This window comes from Dipodomys merriami, unplaced genomic scaffold, assembly GCF_024711535.1.
Source record: "Dipodomys merriami isolate MVZ:Mamm:240054 unplaced genomic scaffold, mDipMer1.0.p SCAF_51, whole genome shotgun sequence".
In the NCBI taxonomy this organism is placed as follows: Eukaryota; Metazoa; Chordata; class Mammalia; order Rodentia; family Heteromyidae; genus Dipodomys; species Dipodomys merriami.
This window is the reverse complement of record NW_027206080.1, coordinates 337,302-355,909: the sequence shown is the minus strand read 5'-3', so window position 1 is coordinate 355,909 and position 18,608 is coordinate 337,302.

The following is an 18,608-nucleotide window of genomic DNA, read 5'->3' as shown; positions in this document are numbered from 1 at the left end:
GATCGGCATATGACAAAAGACATGGTTATGTGGAAGGATGTTATTAATAATAAATGGTATGGACCGGATCCGGTAATAACGAGATCCAGGGGAGCTGTTTGTGTTTTTCCACAGAGTCAAGAAGTACCTCACTGGGTGCCAACAAGAAGGACCAGGCCGGTGGAGACTGCAGAAAAACCCCCTCTTGAAGATGCCATCCACTCGTCTCTTGATACAGCTGATCTTCCTGCTGTTAGCAACAGTGCTAATAGCAATCCCTGTGATAGTTAAACCGATGATGCTGTGGGCTGTTACAATTTACTGACTGGATTGCCTCTGCGGTGTCCTTTTCCAAAGAGCGGGTGGGAGTCGGAATGTTTTTAGCCTGCTGCTTGGGAGGATGCGTGGTCTGCCTATGGTTGGTCTGTCGCCTTCAAGCCCAAACCAAAAGGGACAAGGTTGTTATCTTGCAAGCATTAGCTGCTTTGGAGAGTGGATCCTCACCACAGATCTGGCTGTCGGCCCTAAGAGGCAGTTAAGCCTTACCATTCTGCATAGCCTTAGCACCCCGAGGGATCAGGGGATCCCATTGCACCGGGACAGGTATGCAATTTGCAATTTGGGACAGGGTGCAAGGCAAGTGCACTGCACTTGAGGAGATGGTTCTCATCTCCTCAAGAAGAGCATGCTGGGTTGCAAGTGGGTTGATGCCCAAGATCCCACCTCTGCAAAAAAGGCATCGGACGGGCCTGGTCATCACTGGGGAAGGCGCGCCCCTCAGGCGAAGGCCAGTGCAAGGTCCTAATGTTTTAGACAGAGGCCCAACCTCTACTCTTACCTGCTGCCATAAAACAAAGAAGGGGGAACTGTAGGGAGCCGAGGCGAGACTCCGCCCACTCCCTTGCAGCTTTGAGGTAACCACCCCAGACGGTGCTTGGCGGGACTGGGCTGTGCGCGTGCACGAGCCAGGTAGAGTCCCCAGCCAATCCCATGACACCTGGTGACGGTGAAAGGCAGGCGACCAACAATAGAAAGACCCGCGTTCCGATTCTCCTATATAAGCGGCTGTGTTTCGGGTGCACGCTCTCTCGCGCCCAAGCTCTCCTACAACTAAAAGGCTCTCCAATAAAGCGTGATCTGAGAAGACTCCTGGTGTGGTGGTCGTTTTTCCTCGCTGGTCGAGTAGACGGTCGCTACAAAACCTAACTCTCACACTATACCTAAACCTCACCCTAACCCTAAACCTACACAACAGCCTAACCCTCACCCTAACCCTAACCCTAATCCTCAACATATCCCTCACCCTAACCGGAACACTCATCCTCACCCTAGCCCTCACCCTAACCCTAATCCTACCCTTAAACCTCACCCTAAAAGTAATGCTAACCCTACCCCTTATCCTCACCCTAACCCTCACCCTAACCCTAAACCGAATCCTAACCCTCACCTTAACCCTAAACCTAAACCTCACCCTAGCCCTCACTCTAACCCTAACACTAACCCTAACCCTCACCCTAATGCTAACCCTAACCCTAACCCTCACACTAACCTTCACCCTCAACCTAATCCTCACCATAATCCTAAACCTAACCCTAATCCTAACCCTCACCCTCACCCTCAACTTCACCCTAACCCTAACCTAAACCTAACCCTCACCCTCAACCTCACCCTCACCTAACGCTAACCCTAACGCTAACCCTAACCTCACCCTCACCCACAGACAAACCCTAACACTAACCCTAATCCTAACACTAACCCTAACCCTCACCCTCACCCTAACCCTCACCCTCACCCTCACCCTCACCCTCACCCTCACCCTAAACCTAACAATAACCCTAACCCTAACCCTCACCCTCAACCTAATCCTCACCCTAATCTTAAGCCTAACCCTAATTCTAACCCTAACCTCACCCTCAACTTCACCCTAACCCTAACCCTAAACCTAAACCTCACCCTCAAACTCAACCTCATCCTAACCCTAACCCTAACCCTAACCCTCACCCTAACACTAACCCTTACCTTAGCCCTCACCTTTACCCTCACCCTAACACTATCCCTCACCCTCACCCGAACCCTCACTCTAACAATAACCCTCACAGTAACCCTAACCCAAATCCTAACACTCACACTAACCCTAACCCTCACCCTAAACCATATCCTAACTCGAACACTAACCCTTACCCTCAACCTCACCCTGACCCTCAGACAAAACCTAACCCTAACCCGAAATCTAACCCTAAACCTCACCCAAACCCTCACACTTACCCTCACCCTCACTCTGATCCTAAACCTCATCCTCACCTAACCCTCAACATAAACCTTACCCTCACCCTAACCTGAACCCTAACCCTCACCCTCACCGTAACCCTCACCCTAAAACTAACCCTAACCCTAACCCTCACCCTCACCGTAACCCTAACCCTAACAATAACCCTAACACTAAACCTAACAATAACCCTAACATTCACCCTCACCCTAAACCTAACCCTAACTCTAACCCTCACCCTCACCCTCAACCTCACCCTCACCCTCACCCTAACTCTAACCCTATCCCTCATGCTAACCCTGTCCCTAACCGAAATGTAACCCTAACCCTCAACCTCACCCTCACCCTCACCCTTACCCTCACCCTCACCCTCACATTCACCCTCACCATAATCATCACCCTAAACCTAACCCTTAAACTAACCCTCACCCTAACCTGCACACTAATCCTAACCCTCACCCTAAACCTCACCCTAAACCTAACCCTTACCTAACCAAAACCCACACCCTTACCCTCACACTAACCCTGAGCCTAATCTTAACCCTAAACATTATCTTAATCATAACCCTCACACTCACACTCACCTTAAACCTAACCATAACCCTAACACTCAACCTAAACCTAACCCTCACCCTAACCCTAAACCTCACGCAAACCCTAACCCTCACCCTCACCAAAACCCTCACCCTCACCCTAAACCTCACCCTCACCCTAATCATCACCCTAAACCTAACCCTAACTGTAACCCTCACCCTAACCCTAACCATAACAATAACCCTAAACCTAACAATAACTCTAACCCTAACCATCACCCTAACCCTAACCCTCGCCCTAACACTCAAGCTAACCCTAACCCTAACCCTAAACTTCACCCAAACCCTAACCGTATCCCTCACCCTAAACCTCACCCTAACCCTAACCCTTACCAAAACGAAACCCTCACTATCACCCTTACCCTCACCCTAAACCTCACCCTAAACCTTATCTCAACCTAACCCTAACCCTAACCCTCACACTAACCCTAACACTAACCCTCACCCTAACCCTTACCCTTACCCTCACCTACACCTTAACCCTAACTCTCAGCCTAATCTTAACCCTAACCATTACCTTAACCCTTACACTCACCCTCACACTCACCTTAAACCTAACCCTAATCCTAACACTCAACCTCACCCTCACGCTCACCCTAACCCTAACCCTAACAATAACCCTAAGCCTAAACTTAAACCTAACCCTAACCCTAACCCTAGCCCTAATCCTCACCCTAACCCTAACCCTAAACCTCACCCTTACCCTAACCCTAACCCTAATCCTCACCCTAGCCCTCACCCTAAAACTCGCACTAACCCTAACCCTCACTCTCACCCTAACACTCATTCTAACCATTAACCTCACCCTAACCCTCACCATAAACCTTATCCTAAACCTGACACTAAAACTAACCCTCAGTTTAAACCTAACCCTCACCCTCATCCTAAACCTAACCCTAACCCTAAACCTCACCCTCACCCTCACTCTAACTCTAATCCTAACCCTCACGCTAACCCTAACCCTAACCCTAATGCTAACCCTAACACTCACCCTCACCCTAACCCTCACCCTAACGCTAACCCTAACCCTCATATTAAACCCAACCCTCACCCTAACCCTAACCCTAACCCTCAGCCTAAAACTCACCCTAAACCTAACCCTAATCCTAATCCTCACCCTATCCCTCACCCTAACCCTAACACTCACACTCGCCCTAGACCTCACATTAACCTTAACCATAACCCTAAAACTCACCCTAAAACTAATGCTAACCCTAACCCTCACCCTCAACCTAACCCTCACCCAAACCCTTACCCTCAACCTAACCCTAACACTCACAATAACCCTAACCCTCAACCTAATCCTATCCCTACACCTGAGCCTCACAATCATCCTAACCCTAACCCTAACCCTAACCTTCACCCTAACCCTAACTCTCACCCTCACCCACAACCTAACCCTAACCCGAACCCTCACCCTAAACCTAAACCTAACCCTCACCCTCACCCTCAACCTCACTCTCAGCCTAACCCTAACACTAAACCTAACCCTAATCCTAAACCTAACCCTCACCCTCACCCTCACCCAAACTGTAATCTTAAGCCTAACCCTCAAACTCACCCTAACCCTAACCCTCACCCTCACCCTAACCCTCACCCTAACCCTAATTACAACTCTAACATGAACCCTCACCCTAAACCTCACCTTAATCTTTACCCTCAACCTAAACCTAACCCTAATCCTAACCCTAAACCTTACCCTAACTCTAACCCTCACCCCAAAACTCACCCTCACCTTAACCCTAAGCGTCACCCTAAACCTCACCCTATCCCTAACCCTCACCCACACCCTAACCCTCACCCTCACCTGAAACCTCAACCTCACCCTAACACTCACCCTCACCCTAAACATCACCCTAACCCTAACCCTAACAATAACCCTAATCCTAACCCTAATCCTAACCCTCACCCTAAACCTAATCCTAACCCTCACCCTCACCCTAACCCTATCCCGAACTCTAACCCTCACTCTCACACTAGCCCTCACCCTAACACTCACTCTAACCCTAACCCTCACTCTCACTTTAACCCTCATCCTAACCCTTACCCTCAACATAAACCTAACCCTAAACCAAACCCTAACCCTCACACTGAACCCAACCCTCAGCCTAAACCTAACACTCACCCTCATCCTAACACTAACCCTAACCCTAAACCTAACGTTCAAACTCACCCTCACCCTAACTCTAAACATAACCTGCACGCTAACCCTAACCCTAACCCTAATGCTAACCCTAATCCTCAACCTCACCCTAGCCCTCACCCTAACCATAACCCTAACCCTAAACCTCACCCAAACCCTAACCCTTACCCTATCCGTCACCCTAACCCTAACCCTCACGCTCACCCTAACCCTCACCATAACCCTAACCAGTATCATATCTCTAAAGTTCACCCTCACACTCACCCTAAACCTAACCCTTATCCTAACCCTCACCCTCACCCTCACCCTAACTCTAACGCTAAACCTAACACAAATCCTAACCCTAAACCTAAACCTCAACCTCACCCCAATCCTAACCCTAAACCTCACCCTCAATCTCACCCTAACCCTAACCCTAACACTAACAATAACTCTAACACTAAACCTAACCCTCACCCTAACCCTAACCCTAAACCTCACACTAACCCTAACCCTCACCCTAAACCTAGCACTAACCCTAAACTTCACCCTCACTCTCACCCTAACCCTAACACTAACACTAACAATAACCCTAACCCTAAAGCTAAACCTATCCCTAACCCTCACCCTAAACCTTACCATCATCCTAAACCTCATCCTAACCCTTACCCTCACCCTAACCCTATCCTTAACCCACACACTAACCCTAACCCTCACCCTAAACCTAATCCTAACCCTCACCCTCACCCTCACCCCCACCCTAACCCTAACCCTAAACCTAACCATAACCCTAAAGCTAAACCTAAACTTAAACCTCATCCTAACCCTAACCCTAAACCTCACCCTCAATCTCACCCTAACCCTAAACCTAACCCTAAAAATAACCCTAACCCTAACCCTTACCTAAACCTACCCTAAACCTCACGCTCACCCTAAGCCTAAACCTAACCCTAACCCTCACCCTCACCCTAACCCTAACCCTAATCCTAAACCTAACCATAACAATCAACCTCACACTAAGCCTCACCCTAACCCTAAACCTCACCCCAACCCTAACCCTAGCCCTAACCTAAACCTAATTCTAACCCTCACCTTCACCCTAACCCTAAACCTAACCCTAAACCTCAGCCTCACCCTCACCCTCACGATAACCCTAACACTAACAATAACCCTAAACCTAACCCTAAACCTAACCCTAACCCTCACCCTCACCCTCACCCTCACCCTAACCTTAACCATTACTCTAACCCTCACCCTCACCCTCAAGCTCACCCTCACCCTCACCCTAACTCTAACCCTAACCCTCACGCTAACCCTAAACCTGACCGTAATGCTAACCCTAACCCTCACCCTCACCCTCATCCTTACCCTCAACCACAACCTCACCCGCACCCTAACCCTCATGCCAATCTTAACCCTAACCATTATCTTAACCCTAACTCTCACTCTCACACTCACCTGAAACCTAACCCTAACCCTAACACTCAACCTCACCCTTACCCTCACCCTAATCCTAACAATAACACTAACCCTCACCCTCACCCTCACTATCATCCTAACTCTCACCCTAAACCTAATATTCACACACACCCTAACCCTCACCCTCACCAAAACCCTCACCCTTACCCTAACCCTCACCCTCACCCTAATCGTGATGATAACCCTAACCCTTAACCAAAACCTAACCGTAACCCTCACCCTAACCCTAACCCTAACAATAACCCTAAACCTATCAATAACGGTAACCCTAATCCTCACCCTAATCCTAAACCTCACCCTAACCATCACCCCAACCATAACGCTAAACCTAACACTCACCCTCACCCTAACCCTCACGATAACACTTTACTTCACCCTAACCCTAACACAAAATTTAACACTCACAAAAACCCTAACCCTCACCCTAAACCTCCCCCCCACCCGAATCCTCAAGCTCACCCAAACCCTCACTCTCACCTGAAACATCACCCTAAACCTAACACTCACTCTAACCCTAACCCTAACTTTTACACTCACACAAACCCTAACCCTCACCTGAAACCTCAACCTCACTCTAACCCTCACCCTCACCCTAAACATCAGCCTAACCCTAACCCTAACCCTAACAATAACCCTAAACCTAACCCTAACCCTAAACCTAAACCTCGCCCTACCGGTAAACCTAAACCTCACCCTCACCCTACCCCGAAGCCGAACTCTAACACTCACGATCACACTAGCCCTCACCCTAACACTCACTCTAAGCCTAACCCTCACTCTCACTTTAACCCTCATCCTAACCATTGCCCTCACCATAAACCTAACCCTAAACCAAACTCTCACCCTCACACTAAACCCAACCCTCAGCCTAAACCTAACCCTCACCCTCATCCTAACCCTAACCCTAAACCTAATCCTCAACCTCAACCTCACCCTCACCCTCACCCTAACTCTAACCCTAACCTGCACGCTAACACTAACCCTAACCCTAATGCTAACCCTAAACCTCAACCTCACCCTAGCCCTCACCCTAAACATAACCCTAACCCTAAACCTCACCCTAACCCTAACCCTTACCCTAGACCTCACCCTAACCCTAACCCTCACCCTCACCCTAACCCTCACCATAACCCTTACCCTCACTCTAATCCTAAACCTAATCCTAACCCTAAACCTAAACCTAAACCTCACCCTCATCCTAACCCTAACCCTAACCCTAACCCTCACCCTCACCCTCAACCTCACCCTAACCCTAACCCTCATCCTAACCCTAACCCTAACCCTAACCCTCACCCTCAACCTCACCTTAACCCTCACCCTAACCCTAACCCTCACTATCACCCTAACCCTAACCCTCACCCTAACCCTCAACCTCACCCTCACCTTCACCCTAACTCCAACCCTAACACTCACGCTAACTCTAAACCTAACCCTAGTGCTATCCATAAACTTTACCCTCAGCCTCACTCTTACCCTCACCTTCACCCTCACCCTAATCATCACCCTAACCCTAACCCTTAAACTAACCCTAATACTAACCTTCACCCTAACCCTAACCCTAAACCTCACCCTAAACCTAACCCTTACCTAACCGAAACCCTCACCCTCACCATCACACAAACCCTCAGCCTAATCTTAACCCTAACCCTCACACTCACATTAACCTTAAACCTAACCCTAACTCTAACACTCAACCTCACCCTTACACTTACCCTAACCCTAACCCTAACAATAACCCTAACCCTAATCCTAAACCTCACCCTAACCCTCATTATCATCCTAAACCTCACCCTAACCCTAACCCCCATCCACAACCTAAACCTCACCCTCACCAAAACCCTCACCCTCACCTTAAACCTCACCCTGACACTAATCATCACCCTAACCCTAACCCTTAACCTAACCCTAACTGTAACCTTCGCCCTAACCCTAACAATAACCCTAAACCTAACAATAACCCTAACCGTAAACATCACCCTAACCCTAACCCTCACCCTAACCCTCAAACTAACTCTAACACTAAACCTAACACTCACCCTCACTGTAACTCCCACCCTAACATTTTTCCTCACCCTAACCCTAACCCTAACTTTAACACTCACACAAACCCTAACACTCACCCTAACCCTCACCCTCACCCGAAACATCACCCTAAACCTAACACTCACCCAAACCCTAACCCTAACCGTCACCCTAACCCTAACCCTAAACCTCACCCTAACCCTAAACCTCACCCTAACCCTAACCCATAAGTAACCGAAACCCTTACTCTAACCCTCACCATAAACCTCACCCTAACCCTTACCCTCACCCTAACCCTAATCCTAAACCTCACACTAACCCTAACCCTCACCCTCACCCTAACCCTAACCCTTACCCTCACCCTCACCCTCACGCTAACCCTCAGCCTAATCTTAACCCTAACCATTATCTTAACCCTAACTCTCACCCTCACATTCACCTTAAAACTAACCCTAACCCTAACACTCAACCTCACCCTCACCCTAACCCTAAACCTAATCCTAACAATAACCCTAACACTAACCCTAACCCTAATTCCCCCCCTTAACCCTAACCCTAAACCTCACCCTCACCCTCACCCTAACCCTAACGATAACCCTCAACCTCACCCTAGCCCTCACCCTAAAACTCACGCTAACCCTAACCCTCACTCTCACCCTAACACTCATTCTAAACCTTACCCTCACCCTAACCTTAACCCTAAACCTAACCCTAACCCTCACACTAAACCTAATCCTCAGCTTAAACCTAACCCTCACCCTCATCCTAAACCTAACCCTAAACCTAACCCTCACCATCACTCTAACTCTAATCTTAACCCACACGCTAACCCTAACCCTAATCCTAATGCTAACCCTAACCTTCACCCTCACCCTAAACCTCACCATAAGCTAACCCTCACCCTAACCCTAACCCTAACCCTCACATTAACCCCAACCCTCACCCTAACCCTAACCCTAACCCTAACCCTCAGCCTAAAACTCACCCTAAACCTAACCCTAATCCTAATCCTCATGCTATCCCTCACCCTAACCGGAACACTCACCCTCACCCAAGCCCTCTCAATAACCCTAACCATAACCCTAAAACTCACCCTAAAACTAATGCTAACCCTAACCCTCACCCTCATTGTAACCCACAACCAAACCCTTACCCTCAACCTAACCCTAACCCTCACAATAACCCTAACCCTCACAATAATCCTATCCCTACCTCTAATCCTCACTCTCATCCTAACCCTAATCCTAACCTTAAACCTCCCCCTAACCCTAACCCTCACCCTCACCCTAACCCTAACCCTCACCCTCACACTCACCCTCACCCTCACCCTAACCCTAACCCTCACCCTCAACCTAACCCTCACAATAACCCTTACCCTCACCCTAAACCTAATCCTAACCCTAATCCTTACACTAACCGTAAGCCTCATCCTAAACCTAACCCTAACCCTAACCTTAACCCTTACCCTCTCCCTAACCCTCAGCCTAACCCTAACCCTAACAATTATCATAACCTTAACCCTCACCCTCACACTCACCCTAAACCTAACTCTAACCCTAACCCTCACCCTCACCCTCACCCTAACCCTAACAATAACCCTATACCTAACCCTAAACCTAACCCTCACCCTAACCCCAATCCTAACCCTCACCCTCACCCTCACCCTAACTCTAACCCTAACCCTCATGCTAACCCTAACCCTAATGCTAACCCTAAAGCTCACCCTCACCCTAACCGTCACGGTAACCCTAACCCTAAAAATAACTCTAAACCTCCCCCTAATCCTCACTATCATCCTAACCCTCACCCTAACCCTAACACTCCCGTACACCCTAACCCTCGCCCTCACCATAACCCTCACCCTCACCCTAGCCCTCACCCTCACCCTAATCATCACCCTAACTCTAACCCTTAACCTAACCCTTACCGTAACCCGCGCCCTAACCCTAACAGTAACAATAATCCTAACCCTATCAATAACCATAACCCTAACCCTCACCCTAACCCTAACATTCACCCTAACACTCAACCTAACCCTAACGCTAAACCTAACACGCATCCTCACCCTAACCCTCACCCTAACACTTTAACTCACCCTAACCGTAACCCTAACTTGAACACTCACACAAACACTGAACGTAACCCTAACCCTCCCCCACACCCGAACATTCACCCTCACACAAACCCTCACCCTCACCCTAAACATCACCCTAAACCTAACACTCACCCTAACCCTAACCCTAACTTTAACACTCACACAAACCCTAACCCTCACCCTAACCATCACCTCACCCTAAACCTCACGCTAACCCTACCACTTCCCTAACCAAAACCCTCACTCTCACACTCACCCTCACCCTAAACCTCACTGTAACCCTTACCCTCACCCTAACCCTAACCCCAACCCTAACCCTCACACTAACCCTAAACCTCACCCTAACCCTACCCCTAACCCTTACCCTCACCCTGAACCTTACCCTGACCCTCAGGCTAATCTTAACCCTCACCATTATCTTAAACATAACCCTCACCCCCACAATCACCTCAAACCTAACGCTAAACCTAACACTCAACCTCACACTCACCCTCACACTCACCCTAACCCTAACCCTAACCCTTACGTAACCAAAACCCTCAGCCTCACCCTCAGCCTAACCCTAACCCTAAACCTAAACCTCACCATAAACCTAACCCTAAATTTCACCAGCAATATTACCCTAACCCTAACCCTAAGCCTAACAATAACCTTAACGCTAAACCTAACCCTAACCCTCACGCTAACCCAAACCCTAAATCTAACAATAAGCCTACCCCTAACCGTAAACCTAACCCTAACCCTCACCCTAAGCCTCACCCTAACTCTAACCCTAATCCTAACCTTTACCGTAACCATTATCATAACCCTAACCTTCACCCTCAAAATCACCCTAAACGTAACCGTAAACCTAACCCTCACCCTCACCTTAACCCTAACCCTAACAATAACCCTAACCCTAACCCTAACCCTAAACCACACCCTCACCCTCACCCTAACAATAACCCTAACCCTAACCCTAACCCTAACCCTAAACCACACCCTCACCCTCACCCTAACCTTCAGCCTAATCCTAACCCTAATCATTATCATAACCCTAACCCTCACCCTCACACTCACCCTAAACCTAACTCTAACCCTAACCCTCACCCTCACTCTAATCCTAACCCTAACCCTAACAATAATCCTAAACCTAACCATAACCCTAACCCTAAACCTAACCTTCACCCTCACCCTCACCCTAACTCTAACCCTAACCATCACGCTAACCCTAACCCTAATGCTAACCCTAAACCTCTCCCTCACCCTAACCCTCACCCTAAACCTAACACTCACCCTAACCCTAACCCTAACAATAACCCTAAACCTAACCCTAACACTGACCCTCACCTTAACACTAACACTAAGCCAAACCCAAACCCTCACCCTAACCCTCACCGTCATCCTAACACTCAACTAACCCTAAACCTCACTCACACCCTAACCCGCACCCTCACCAAAACACTCAATCTCACCCTAACCCTCACCCTAACACTTTTCCTCACCTTAACCCTAACCCTAACACTCACACAAACCCTAACCCTCACTCGAACCCTAACCCTCTCTCAATCCCTAACCCTCACCCACACCTGAACCATCACCCTCACCCTCACCCTCTCCCTAAACGTCACCCTAACCCTAACAGACACCCTATCCCTAAACCCAACTGTCACCCTAACCCTAACCCTCAGTCTAACCCTCACCCTCACCCTAACCATAACCCTATCCCTTAACTAACCGAGACCTTCACCCTCATCCTAAACCACACCCTAACCCTTACCCTCACCCTAACCCTAATCCTAAACCTCACACTAACCCTAACCCTCACCCTAAACCTAACCCTCACCCTAACCCTCACCCTCACCCTCAACCTAATCCTAACCCTAACCCTAACAATAACCCTAACCCTAACCCTAAAGCTAAACCTAACACTCACACTAACCCTAACCCTTAACCTAACCCTAAACCTCACACTAACCCTAACACTCACCCTCACCCTCACCCTCAACCTAAGCCTAACTCTAACCCTAAACCTAATCCTAAACCTAAAACTGACGCTCACCCTCAACCTAACCCTAACCCTAACCCTCACCGTAAACCTCACCCTATCCCTAACCATAACCCTAACAATCACCCTCAGCCTCAACCTAACCCTCACCGTAACCCTAACCCGAAACCTAACCATAACCCTCACCCACACCCTAACCCTCACCCTCACCGGAAACCTCACCCTCACCCTAAACCTCACTCTCACCCTTACCTCACCCTAACACTAACCCTCACCCTAACTCTAACCTTAAACTTCACCCTAATCCTAACCCTCACCCTAACCCTCACCCTCACCCTAATCCTCACCCTAATCCTAAACCTAACCCTAATCCTAATCCTAACCCTCATCCTCAACTTCACCCTAACCGTAATCTAAACCCAACCCTCATCATCAACCTAAACATCACCCACAGACAAATCCTAACCCTAACCCTAATCCTAACACTAACCCTAACCCTCACCCTCACCCTAAACCTAAACCTAACCCTCACCCTCACCCTAAGCCTAACCCTAACCCTCACCCTAAAACTAACCCTTACCCTAGCCCTCACCCTTACCTTCACCTTTATACTAACCCTATCCCTCACCCTAAACCTAATCCTAACCCTAACACGAACCCTTACCCTCAACCACATACTCACCCTACGACAAACCTTAACCTGAACCTGAAACCTAACCCTAAAACTAACCCTCACCCTCACCCTCACCCTAACGCTAACCCGCATCCTCACCCTAACCCTCAATATAACCCTAACCCTCACCCTAACCCTAAACCTAATCCTAACCCTAACCCTTACACTAACCCTAACCCTCACCCTCACCCTCACCCTCACCCTAACCCTAAACCTAACAATAACCCTAAACCTAACCCTAACCCTAACCCTAAATCTAATCCTCACCATATCCCTCACCCTAACCCTAACACTCACCCTCACCCTAACCCTAACCCTAACTTTAAACCTCAACCTTAAAGTAATGCTAATGCTAAACCTCATCCTCACCCTAATCCTAACCCTCACCCTAACCCTAAACCTAATCCTCACCCTAGCCCTCACTCTAACCCTAACATTAACCCTCACCCTAACGCTAACTCTAACCAAAAACCAAACCCTCACCGTCATCCTAACACTCACATAACCCTAACCCTCACCCACACCCTAACCCTCAGCCTCACCAAAACACTCACCCTCACACTAACCGTCACCCTAACACTTTTCCTCACCCAAACCCTACCCTAACACTCACGCAAATCCTAATCCTCACCCTAAACCTAACCCTCTCCCAAACCCTAACCCTCACCCACACCCGAACCAACACCCTCACCCTACCTCTCACCCTCACCCTAACCCTAAAACTAACCATCAACCTAACCCTAACCCTCACCCTACCCTTCACCCTCATCCTAAACCTAACCCTAAACCTTACCTAACTGAAACCCTCAAGCTCAACCTCACCCTCACCCTAAACCTCACCCTAACCCTTATCCTCACTCTAAACCTAACCCTAAACCTCACACTAACCCTAACACTCAGCCTAAACCTAACAAAACCCTCACCCTAACCCTCACCCTAACCCTCACCCTAATCCTAACCCTAAACCTAAAAATAACCCTACCCCTAACCCTAACCCTAACCCTAATCCTAACCCTTACTCTAACCATAATCTTAACCCTAACCCTCACCCTCACAATCACCCTCAACCTCACCCGAAACATAACCCTCACCCTCACCGTCACCCTCACCCTAACAGTAACCTTAACAATAACCATAACCCTAACCCTAAACCTAACCCTAACCCTCACCCTCACCCTAACTCTAACCCTCACCCTTACCCTCACCCTCAACCTAAACCTCACACTAACCCTTACCCTCACCCTAACCCTAAACGTCACACTAACCCTAACCCTCAACCTAAACCTAACACTAACCCTAACACTAACCCTCACCCTCACCCTAACCCTAACTCTAAACCTATACCTAAACCTAAACCTCATCCTAACCCTAAACCTAAACCTCACCCTCAATCTCACCCTAACCCTAAACCTAACCCTAAAAATAACCATAACCCTAAACCTAAGCCTAACCCTAACCCTCACCCTAACACTAACCCTAAACCTAACAATAACCCTACACTTAACCCTAAACCTAACCCTAACCCTCACCGTAAACCTAACCCTAATCCTAACCGATACCCTAACCATCATCTTAACACTAACCCTCACCCTCACAATCACCCTCACCCTCACCCTAACCCTCACCCTCACCCTCACCCTCACCCTCACCCTCACCCTAACCCTAACCCTAAAAAGATCCCTAACCCTAAACCTAACCCTAACCCTCAACCTCACCCTCAACCTCACCCTAACCCTAATGCTTACACTAACCCTAACCCTAACCCTAAACCTAATCCTAACCCTCACCCTCATCCTAACCCTAACCATAACCCTAACCCTCACTCGCACCCTCAACCTCACCCTCAACCTCACCCTAACTCCAACCGTAACCCTCAGGCTAACCCTAACCCTAACCCTAATGCTAAACCTAACCCTCAGCCTCACCCTCACCCTTACCCTCAATCTCACTCTCACCCTCACCCTCACCCTAATCATCACTCTAACCCTAACTCTTAACCTAACCCTAACCCTAAACTTCACCCTAACCCTAAGCCTCACCCTAAACCTCACCCTCACACTCACCCTCATGTTAATCTTAACCCTAACCACTATCTTAACCCTAACACTCACCCTCACACTCACCTTAAACCTAAACCCAACCCTAACACTCAACCTCACTCTTACCCTCACCCTAACCCTAACCCTAACAATAACCCTAACTCTAACCCTAACCCACACCATAAACCTCACTATCATCCTAACCCTCACCCTAACCCCAACACTCACACACACCCTAAACCTCACCCTCACCAAAACCCTCACCCTCAACCTAACCCTCACCCTCACCCTAATCAGAACACTAACCCTAACCCTTAACCTAACCCTAACCGTAACCCTCACCCTAACCCTAACCATAACAATAACCCTAAAACTATCAATAACCCTAACCCTAACCCTCACCCTAACCCTAACCCTCACCCTAATATTTTACCTCACCCTAACCCTAACCCTAACTTTAACACTCACACAAACCCTCAACCTAACCCTAACCCTCCACCACAACCAAAACCTCACCCTCACCCAAACCTTCACCCTCACCCTAAACATCACCGTAAACATAACACTCACCCTAACCCTAACCCTAACTTTAACATTCACACAAACCTAATTATCAAGCTAACCCTCACCTCACCCTAAACATCACCCTAACCCTACCAGTTACCTAACCGAAACCCTCACTCTCACCCTCACCCTCACCCTAAACCTCACCCTAATCCTTACCCTCACCCTAACCCTAACCCTAACCCTCACCCTCACACTAACCCTAACCCTCACCCTAACCCTAACCCTAACCCTTACCATCAACCTCACCGTCACCGTAACCCTCAGCCTAATCTTAAATTCACCATTATCTTAACCCTCACCCTAACCCTCACCTCACCCTAAACCTCACCCTAACCCTACCACTTACCTAACCGAAACCCTCACTCTCACCCTCACACTCACCCTTAACCTAACCCTAACCCTAATCCTCAACCTAACCCTAAACCTAACCCTAACCCTCACCCTCACCCTAGCACTCACCTTAAAACTCAAGCTAAACCTAACCCTCACTCTCACCCTAACACTCATTCGAACCCTTACCCTTACCCTAACCCTAACCCTAAACCTAACCCCAACGTTCACACAAAAACCTAACCCTCAGCCTAAACCTAAACCTAACCCTAACCCTCACCCTCATATTCAACCTCACCCTCATCCTCACTCTAACTCTAACCCTAACCCTCATGCTAACACTAACCCTAAGCCTAACGCTAACCCTAACCCTCACCCTCACCCTAACTCTCACCATAACCCTTACCCTCACACTAACCCTAACCCTAATCCTAACCCTAACCCTTACACTAACCCGAACCCTCACCCTAACCCTAAACCTAACCCTAACCCTAACCCTCACACATGCCCTCAACCTCACCCTAACCCTCAGCCTAATCCTAACCCTAACCATTATCTTAACCCTAAACCTCACCCTCACACTCACCTTAAACCTAACCCTAACCCTAAACCTCACCCTCACCCTCACCCTAACCCTAACAATAATCCTAAACCTAACCCTAACACTAACCCTAAACCTAACCCTCACTCTAACCCTAATCCTAACCCTCATCCTCATCCTCACCCTATCCCTAACCCTCACCCTCACACTAGCCCTCACCCTAACAATCACTCTAACCCTAACCCTCATTCTCACCCTAACCCTAACCCTAACCCTAACTTTCACCCTAGCCCTATCCCTATACCTAACCCTCACACTAAATCTAAACCTCACCCTAACACTAAACCTACCCCTCAGCCTAACCCTCACCATAACCCTGACCCTAATCCTCACCATATCCCTCACCCTATCCCTAACACTCACCCTCACCCTAGCCCTCACCCTAACCCAAACCCTAACCTTAAAGCTCAACCTAAGAGTAATGGTAAGCCTAACCCTCATCCTCACCATAACCCTCACCCTAACCTAACGCTAATCCTAACCCTCAACTTAACCCTAAATCGAACCCTCACTCTAGCCCTCACTCTAACCCTAACACTAACCCTAACCCTCACCCTAACGCTAAGCCTAACCCAAACCCAAACCCTCACCCTAACCCTCACCGTCATCCTACCAGTCCCCTAACCCTAATCCTCACACACTCCCTAACCCTCACCCTCACCAAAACACTCACCCTCACAGAAACTCTCACCGTAATACTTGTCATCATCCTAACTCTAACCCTAACACTCACACAAACCCTAACCCTTCCCCTAAAGCTAACCCTCTCCCACCCCTTAACCATCACTCACACCCAAACCATCACCCACACCCTAACACTCAACCTCACCCTAAACATCACGCTAACCCTAACACTCACCCTAACCCTAAACCTAACTCTCACCCTAACCCAAACCTTCACCCTAACCCTCACCCTCACCCTAACCCTAACCCTAACCCTTAGGTAACCGAAACCTCACCCTCACCATCACTCTCACCCTAAACCTCACCCTAATCCTTACCCTCACCCTAACCCTAACCCTAAACCTAACCCTAATGTTCACACTAAACCTAACCCTCAGCCTAAACCTAACACTCACCCTCATCCTAAACCTAAACCTAATCATAACCCCAAGCCTTATGCTATCCCTCACCCTAACACTAACCCTAAACCTAACACTAACCCTCACCCATACCCACAACCTTACCCTTACCCTCAGTCTAATCCTATCCCTAAACATTATTGTAACCCTAACCCTCACCCTCACACTCACCCTAAACCTAACTCTAACCCTAACTCTCCCCCTCCCCTTCCCCATAACCCTAAACCTAACAATAACCCTAAACCTAACAATATCCCTAAACCTAACCCTAACACTAACCCTAAACCTAACCCTCACCCTAACCCTAATCCTAACCCTCACCCTCACCCTATCCCTAACCCTACCCCTATCCCTCACCCTCACACTAGCCCTCACCCTAACACTCCCTCTAACCCTAACCCTAACTCTCACCCTAACCCTCACCTTAACCCTAAGCTCACATTAACCCTAACCCTAACACTAAACCTAACACTCACACTAAACTTAAACCTCACCCTAACCCTAAAACTACCCCTCAGCCTAACCCTCACCCTAACCCTAACCCTAATTCTCACCATCCCTCACCCTATCCCTAACGCTCACCCTCAACCTAGCCCTCACCCTAACCCAATCCTTAACCTTAAACCTCACCCTAAAATTAATGCTAACCCTAACCCTCATCCCCACCCTAACCTTCACCCTAACCCTAAACCTAATCTTAACCCTCACCCTAGCCCTTAACTTAACTCTTCCCTAGCCCTCACTGTAACCATAACACTAACCCTAACCCTCAC